This window comes from Notolepis coatsorum (assembly GCF_963971535.1).
Source record: "Notolepis coatsorum genome assembly, chromosome: 1".
NCBI lineage: Eukaryota > Metazoa > Chordata > Actinopteri > Aulopiformes > Paralepididae > Notolepis > Notolepis coatsorum.
The window spans coordinates 306,911,397-306,918,896 of NC_140165.1; the positions used below are offsets into that span (position 1 = coordinate 306,911,397).

A 7,500-nucleotide genomic window follows, 5' to 3' on the forward strand; every position below is an offset into this window, starting at 1 on the left:
CTCCACATGTATCGGAGGAGGCATGGGGTGGTAGTCTACACACCCTCCCCAGACCGACAGTGACCAGGAAGGGAATTGGCATAACGACTAAATTGGGGCATGGGAGAAAAAGAGAGAAAGGCTACAAAGATATATATAATAATAATAATAATAATAATAATAATAATAATAATAATAATAATAATAATAATAATAATAATAATAATAATAATAATAATAATAATAATAATAATAATAATAATAATAATAATAATAATAATAATATAAGACAGGAGACCACACTGCTGCCATGCTGAAGGAAGCACACCTCTACCCTCCACAGTGCCTGACAGGATGCAGCTTCAGCACTGTGTCTTGTGAATGTGTATCAAAGTGCAAACAACACTGCACAGGACAGAAAAGCCAACCAGAGGGTTGTGTGGAGAGCAGAACATATCAATAGGGGTTCACTTACGTCCTTTTGAAGAGACCACTCCATCTCCAGAGACCCCGGTCACCATGATCTGCTTGGACCCCCTTGTGGTCCGGCCACGGGTAGTGTCAGCATCCAAACCAGGACCAGCAGGTTCAAGAACAGTTTCTTCCTACAGGCTGTGTGCCTACCTACCCAACACTAACTCCTAACTTGAATTCATACCTTGCACAACAGCACCCCACCTCAACTATACCATACTGATCACTATTGGCAAGACACTACTGGCAATACTTTATGCTAGGGATGCACCGAATGGGAAATTCTTGGCCGAAACCGATACCGAAAATAGGAAACAGTTGGCCGAAAGGCCGAAAATGATTAATATAAATATATATATAATGTATTTTTTTTTCAGCTACCTGATTATGGCAAAAGACATGATTATGGCAAAACTTAACTTAAATAATATTAATAATCACTATTATAGGCCCATAAAACATTTATTCAGCACTTTTGAATGCATACATTAATTCCAGACTGACTGCTGAAAGATTGTACAATTTAAACATTTTCTCTTTGCATACAACAAAATGTGCATTAAAGTCGAGTGCATTTTCTTTTCTCTGTAGGATAACTACAACAAAGTGCATTCAGAACAAAGCCAAGGTGCTTTAAAACTGCATAAAGATCTGCATAAAGACACACACACGTTCTAGCCTACATGGAAGGACTATTGTATTTAGCTTACGAGAGACGGGTCAAAGAGGACTGGAAGCATTGTTAGCTAGCTTAACGCTAACGTTAGTTAAAACTGTTTTAACCGCAACGGGCATATAGTAATGGCGAGGATATAAAGCATGTTAAAGACGCATTTATTGGATGTGTTGCTCGCCAAGTTTACATATACAAGTAGAAACAGTGCGACTCCCAAGAGGAGTTCTGTATCGTATCGCTCTCGCTCGGCATCGCTCTCTGCACTATCTCGCATACGTGCACGCGCACTGAATAAAGACCACAATGTACCTTTAATCCCAATATTCGTCTGACCACACCCCTATCAGCTTACCCATATAAGCAGGGGTGGGGCCACCCACTCTCCTCCTTCTCGCTTTCACCACAAGGAAGAAGTGCCTCGGTAGATCCCCACACTTGACACCATGATGGAAGAAAGGTTTAGGAGCAGCTTTGGGAAACAAGGATACGTTGACATCATATCTTTATTTTCTCTCTCACTATTTTCGAGAAAATACGGCGATATTGTCTTCGTACTGGAGTGTCTGGAAGATGATGATCATTCTAAAAACCCTCCACCGGTTTTCGTATTGGGAGCACGCCGCTGCATGCTTCTCAACTGCAGTTCCTTGCTGTGTTTGTTGGGGTGAAACCTGTCAGGCCACAGCTGAACTGTCGGACATGCCGCTGTTGTGAGAAGCGGTGCGTTCCAGGTTGGGTGAGTAGTGTTTGCTGGCGGGCTCCACTTGTCTGTTAGTGCTATGGGGGCTACTTGACAAAGTTTATGGAAACCGGCCCCAGGCTAGGGTCCTTTGTTCAGCCACCTAGGCGACAGAAGGCCTTGGTCTGAAGACCATTATAGTTTTAACTAGTGGGCCGCGACCATTGACACTGGTGATCCCTGTGTGTTCTGGACGAGTGGATTCTCTCTGTCACCGTGTTAAGGCCCCATCTTTCATATCCAAATGAGAGTATTCCTTCACGAGGGGATATGTGCATGTAATGTGCGATAGCGGCAGATTCATGTTCAAAGTCAGCTACACAGGCCAGTTGGTACTGTGCTGATTCCGTCGGATGTGGTAAAGTCACCGTTGTGAAGCGGTGTTGACATCTTGTTTTCTCTTTTCTCTTAAAAAGTGAGGAGAGGTTCAGAACGGCGGCCTGTCTGGGTGAGTGTTATGTCATTGTTTACATGTTCATAGCTTACGGTTAGCCAGTCAGCTGTTAACTGCTGCGTTAGCCTGCTGGATCGCTGCATGGCCTGCTTAGGGCCTACTATTAGCCAGTCAGCTGTTAGCTGCGGGGCTAGCATGTCGTGGTCGCTAGGTAACGTTAGCTTGCTGCTATGGCCATGGCCTGGCGCGGGGTAGCTTAGCTTCTCGCGCGCCGCCGTGAGCTCGCTTCTGATCGCGTGCGTCGTTAGATCGGCGTCTCGCGAGCAGAAGCAGTAGCACCCGAACGGTTGGAGCGGCCGTTAGCTTGATGCTATTCTGTTGAACGTGCTTTGATTTTAACATGTTTTACACTCTTGACCACAACGTCATCCTTGACAGGGGATGTTTTCGTCGACCCTGCCCTGAGCCAGGACGGCAAGGTTGCATCAACAGGGGACTGTAGTGCGGGTTGGGGCGGTGACGCTGCCCAGTTCGGACAACACAGGAGCGGCTGTGTTCCTACGGTGTCTGTGACTGCACTTCGCTGATCTGCGTTCCGGGTAGGAACGGGGTTGACCAGACCTCATAACACGTCTTCTGGTTTTACTTTGCTAAATGTATTGTGAATAACGGTGTTTTTCCCAAAACGTGTGTTGCTACAATGCATTTAGGATACGTTGCGGGTTATGTGTGAGCTGTTTTTGTCACTGGCAGTTAGCTTCTCCGTGCAAACGGGATGTAATGATCTGGTTGTTGTGTGAGAAACACGGCCGTGTACTCACAACTAAGGTAACTAACCTATGAAGCTATGCTTGGTGACAAGTGAGTAAAAGAATGTTCTTTCTCAGACTGTAATGACAATGAACAGTGTGTTCACACATTAACAGGTTTTCCTGTTTTAACTGGCCATATTGAGGGTAAAATAGGAGGATTGTGTTTCCCCCCCGGTTCCCTGGGGACTTTTTCATCCTCCTATCAGACATGTTGTGCATTAATTGTGTCTTTTGTGTGGGATACGATGTAACTCTTAGCTTGATTGCTGAGGTTGTGCTAAATCTGCTGGAGAAACTTATTTCCTAAAGGGAAATTGGTTTGGTTGCTGTCATGTGTGCTTAGCAAGGCCTGTGGTCGATACTAATCAAGAATGATGTATTCTCTCATTGTGAAAAAAACGGCGTTCCTCTGTTGAGTGTTTTTGCCATTTTTTGTAGGTGATGATGGGTTGTGTGTGTCATGTGACCTACAACTGGGTTGTACTGGCCACGGAAGCACATGTGTATGTTGGACCGGGGTTCTTAGAGCCCTCTCTATTCTGTGTTTTTCCTTAGTAAAAATCAGATAGCAGGTTAGCTCATGCGCTGTGTGGAGCTGTGAAACGCTTCATAGAGCTGACTATGACTGTGTCATATTCTCTTTTTTGTCGTTACATCGTATCATGGGTGTGGGGTCGTAAAGGGGTGAACTGGTAACCTTTCCTCTCCCCATTGTTCTGTCGGTCAGGGGTACACCCCCTGTCCTTCAAGGTTCCCGTCACGTGGCGGTTCGGCACGTTACGGGGGGGGGGGGAGGGAGTTCCTGGTCCCACGGCCTGGTATATTGGGCGTGTGCACCGCAGGAATTCCCCCGCCATAGAGTACGTCACCGTGCGCGTCTCTGTTGGTAGGACTTCCGTGTGCTGTTCAGGTCCATGTGATGGATCTGTTTTCAGGGGGGGTGGTCAGGGCTCCTCCTCACCAAGCGCCTATTCAGGCCTTCTGTGAGTTCGGACTCCTTCTTCCATGTGAGGAAGCCTCCATCAGAGTACAGAGCCTTCCTCCTCAGATTGTCAAAGTGAGTGGACCCTCTAGAAGGGTCCTTTTCTATTGTATGTATATTCGATTCAATTCGTTTATTGAGTGTGTATGGGTTCAGTGCCTCTTCCCCGGAGGCCCTAAAACCAGTTTTTTACATGGCTCAAGGTGCAATATATTCTTTTCAATCTGTACAGCTCGCGTGGGAAGTCTCTCTGGGGATCCCCGTCTCTTTCCTATGGGAGGGTGGTGGGATGTAAAAATGTGAACATTTTTTACCCCGGCTGTGTAGACTGGGATACATACTGTTGATGCTTCCTTCTTTCTATTCCAGAAGTGTTGGAGTTAGGGAGTGTCACACCCCTCTTGTCGTTCCCCTGGGCGCCTTGGGGATTCAATGACAGGTCTAAATAGCCTGTTCATTGATGGGGGTGTGTCCCGACGCACGTATAGTGCTAGCTCGCTGTAAACAGGCGATTGACTGGCACGCCTTGGTTGCTTGTGGTTGAAACAGCGTTTTTATAAAGCAACTGAGATGGGGGTTTTTCCTCTTCCGACGACCACATCCCATGACCTGGGTGGGTTGTCGACGGATTCTCGTTCATGTCTGGGGGATGATGACGGGATGGATCTGAACATATGTGGTGGGGTCTCACGCCCTTGGGGTGGGCCACCAGGCGCGGTTCGTCCGAACGTCTGGGTGGCGCCTTCTTTTCATGTTAAGATCAACACGCATATCTGCCCTTCTCCTGGAGTAGGCATGTCGGCGTGGTTAGGGCACGGGACTGGTTCTGGTCACGCTGGTCCAGATCAGTTGAACCCGTTGTCCGCCGGGGATGCAGATCTGCTGTTCTGGTACCCTGAGGGACTTGGGCTTTTTTCAGGGGGAAAAATGCCAGGTCGGTCTGGGTGTCACAGGGTTAAGCGCTATGGAGACCCTGGTTGGGTATGTTTTTACTCAGCACTGTCGTCATGGCTTACAGCCATGCCATTCTGTACGCGCTCGATCTCGTCGGATCTCGGCCGCTACACAGGTTGGTCCTGGTTAGTACTTGGTTGGGAGACCGCCGGGGAATACCAGGTACGGTGTGCTTAGGGGCTGGTTCTCCATTATTTTTCGCTCCTCTCTCACGCATGGCGAAGAGGGGCCTGTGGGGGTGGTTTTTTGACCTCCTCTGGTGACCCTGTGCTTCCCGTACCGCCAGGCCCGGTCCGAAGTGATGTTTGCGACCCGTAGGCCTGGGTTAACCCTTTTTGGAAACTGAAACACTTGTACTGCGGTATAGCCGGTGTATACCCGCAGGTGTGTTTTGGAGTTTTTTCTTGAGGGGTTATAGGAACAACCACCGCATTGGGTAACACCGAGGTGGTTGATTCCCTGGTGTGTTGGAGCAGTGTCAACTCCCGGGTTCACCGTTTGAGGGTGCCCCTGCACGTTCATGACGTCTGCCAATCGTGTCAGCCTTCTCTGCCTCGACCCCTCTGGGTGGGGGTTTTTAAATGGAGGCTTGGTCATGCAACACCGCCAGCTTACGCTCCTTCCGCCGGGGCGGCTGTGTTCAGCTGTCCCCTCTGGCGCCTGTCTCGTCCGCAGTCTCCAGGCTAGGGTTAACAGCCTGTTGCCTGGTTTTTCCCCGGTGCGCTGCCTGCTTCCGTTGGTTAACCTTTTTTGTGTGCTTACGGCCATGCTGACTGCCTGTTCTGCAGGGTCAGTGTGCCAGGCGGTGTACTATTGGGAAGACAGGGCCCGCTCGGCTTACGGCCATACCAACCTGAACACGCCCGATCTCGTCCGATCTCGGAAGCTAAGCAGGTTCTGGCCTGGTTAGTACTTGGATGGGATTCCGCCTGGGAATACCAGGTGCAGTAACTGAGGGGCCTTTGTCCGAATACGCTGGCGATGTGGGGGGCGGGGCACTACGTGCCCACCTGGTGGGGTCTTGATGCTGGCATCATGGACTTCTCCGGGCCCCCATTCTAGGGAGTCCAGTCCTTTTGGTGGGTCTGGGTCTTCCTTCGTGCTCCGCTGCTACGGCCTTGCCACGGGGTTGGGTTTGCCCTTGACCCCGTGATTCTGGGGGCAGTAACGAGGTTGTTCCTCCGTTCGTTCCCGGGTGGCATGCGGGTTGTGCGTGTGTGTAGTCGTGGGGTCAAGCCACGGTCTGCTCACCCTGTGCGTTGAGTTGCTTGAGTGCCTCTTCGCACGGTCGGATCCGTCGCCCTCCCGTGAAGCCCCTAATAGGGGGGGTGCCCGCCATTAGGGTGGGTCGGGGGGGCTCGGCCCTCCCTGTTCTGATGGTTTGTGGGGGGCTGTCAGCGGGGTGTATTTGTCGGCCGTTGGCTCTCGCTCGGCCTCCCTTGTGCAGAGAGCGATGCCGAGCGAGAGCGATACGATACAGAACGTTAGGTTATGACTATAACCAAGTTCTGTTAGTATAGCGACGCTCGGCATCCGCCGCCGCTGCAGCCTTTGACCTCGCCTTGTGGCGAAAGCTTGGGAAGGAGGAGAGTGGGTGGCCCCACCCCTGCTTATATGGGTAAGCTGATAGGGGTGTGGTCAGACGAATATTGGGATTAAAGGTACATTGTGGTCTTTATTCAGTGCGCGTGCACGTATGCGAGATAGTGCAGAGAGCGATGCCGAGCGTCGCTATACTAACAGAACTTGGTTATAGTCATAACCTAACGTTAGTTATCACAGGCTGCAGAACGCAGGAAGAGCTGCCAAGCTGCTCACGTAGCCGCGTTTTAATTACGTCATCACAGCAACACTTTAGGTTACGAACGTTACGTAACCCTGTTCTTTGACATTCAGTGATATATTTTCGGTGCTAACACCCTTTCGGCCGAAAGCCGAAAATTCCTTTTTAACCATTTTCGGCCGATAATTTTCGGTGGCCGAATATTCGGTGCATCCCTACTTTATGCCATATTATTTTCACTGTATTCATTAGTTGTTTTGTACGTATATTATCAGTTCTCTGAGCGGAAAGTAAGCATTCAGGGCTGACCCCTATTAGTCGAATAGTCGACTAGTCGATCGAAAGGAGCCGTAGTCGACTGCCAACCTCTTAGTCGAATACAAAAAAAATAAAAATTCCAAAAGAAAAGAGGCATAGAAGCGTGGCTAACGCTACCAGAGGCTAACTGCCTAAGAAAACAGGCACAGAGGCACTGAAAGAGGATTTCACCCATCTAATGAATGAACACACTAGACTAGACAAATATCAAGATGTATCCATCAGTGGACCAATTGCATGCTTTTGCAGAGGACAAGAAGCCTTCAGTTGACTCCTTCAGACATTAAGCACCCCCACAGCCCAAATGGAATGATAAAAAAATATATATATTATACTTTTTTTCCCCAGTTTATTTTTTTCATAGTCGACTAATAGTCGACTATCGGCTA

At 49.0% G+C, this 7,500-nt stretch overlaps 1 protein-coding gene across 1 annotated transcript in view; it reads left to right on the plus strand.

The window, feature by feature from the left end:
- Positions 1–7,500, plus strand: part of LOC311225697 (1-phosphatidylinositol 4,5-bisphosphate phosphodiesterase eta-1-like) — a gene marked incomplete at both ends in the record, with an annotated part of 154,140 nt that overhangs the window by 123,689 nt on the left and 22,951 nt on the right. The gene's annotated exons all lie outside the window — the stretch shown is intronic.